This window comes from Triticum dicoccoides, chromosome 2B (assembly GCF_002162155.2).
Source record: "Triticum dicoccoides isolate Atlit2015 ecotype Zavitan chromosome 2B, WEW_v2.0, whole genome shotgun sequence".
Taxonomy (NCBI): Eukaryota; Viridiplantae; Streptophyta; class Magnoliopsida; order Poales; family Poaceae; genus Triticum; species Triticum dicoccoides.
In genome coordinates this window covers 151,774,140-151,775,748 of record NC_041383.1, presented here as the reverse complement: position 1 = coordinate 151,775,748, position 1,609 = coordinate 151,774,140, and positions in this window count along the sequence as shown.

Here is a 1,609-nt window from a genome sequence, read left to right as displayed (position 1 = left end):
TTATATTGAAGCAAGTCTTAAGCCATCACTTTGTTCTGCTCAAGACTTGGGGGCTACAGCAACAATCATGAACCGGTGTTGGCAACAATCATGACACGGAATTATCAGTTTTTATAACCAGACAATGGTGGTAATCATAAACCGGCAAGTTTTACATCTTCAAGCCGGCTGGATATCAGTTGAATATTTCAGAGACTAATATTTTTGTCAAGTCAAAGCATTGAAGGCCGATTCAAATGGATTCTTTATTTACAAATATCTTCTGCAAGCAAATTGATTATGAAGATGGTTATTAACTTGGAAGGAAGAAATGACAAGGATTTAAGGATGATCAAGTGCCGGCTTACAAGTATATTTAAACCGGAGCACAACCCGACAAATTTGTTCTTGTTGCAGATCAGTTTAACATGGATGAATCCAAATTAAACTGGGGGCTAATGTCGGGGATATACCCCGCGGTATAAACCGCCGGATGTATGACCCGGCTAGAGTTTGGCGATTCACTGGCAACCCACTTGGACATGGCGGTTTACGGTTCATTGGTAATCCGGCAGGCGGGTCAGAGGAGTGACAAGACCCGGTGGCCCAACGGGCGGTTTATGGAAGGCCGGATCATGCTATGGTGGGCCGGTTTAAGAGAAAAGGCGTGAGGAATATTTACTTTACAAGGAAGACCCGGACTTGTATCCGGTTTGTATTAGAAGGGAGACTAGTCCTAATCCTAATAGGACTCCACATGTAACCCGCCCCTTCAACATATATAAGGAGGGGCAGGGCTCCCCAAAGGGGGACAAGCTACAAGCAAGAAGAAACAATCTTAGGGCTAGACACAAAGAGGAGAGCCGGTTTACGGCGACTGCCTCGTGATGATAATGAGACCTAGCCTCAAACAGCATGTAGGGTTATTACCGGATGATGTTTCCCGGGGCCCGAAGCTGTCTAAATCCCTGTCTTGTGTTGCGTCTCTCGATTCCGCTCAACCCCTTCAAGCTACCACATAGATGCGTTGGCCTCGCGACTAAGTCCTGACACTAAGGACATCTGACGTGACAATTCCACGACACCTTGGTTCTCAAAAACTGAGGGAAATACTTACGCTACTTTGCTGCATCATCCTCTCCTCTTCGGGGAAATCCAACGCAGTGCTCAAGAGGTAGCAGTCATCATAGCAGTACCCGCACTCTGGGATCCCATCGTCATCAGACATCTCCTATGTTAAAAATTCAAAGATTATAACTCGACAGCAAAACCCATAAAATCCGGCATGACCTTTGCTAAAAAAGGACATATCAAGCGCCTGAAATTTGCCGGAATAGAAATTAATGAACCTCCGGTAAAACATAGGCCACTTATCGATGGTCATTGCATTTCAATGGTTGAAAATATGAAAAAACAAACATTTGAAAATATCTTATATATAATCCTAACACTAAATAAACTAGTTTTATTAACTACTTACTAAATAAACTAGTTCTATTAAGCACTTACTATAAATAAACTAGTCTATTAAGCACTTACTAAATAAAGTAGTTCTGTTAAGCACTTAATATAAATAAACTAGTTATATTAATCACTTACTAAATAAATTATTAAAAAACCTACAGTCTAC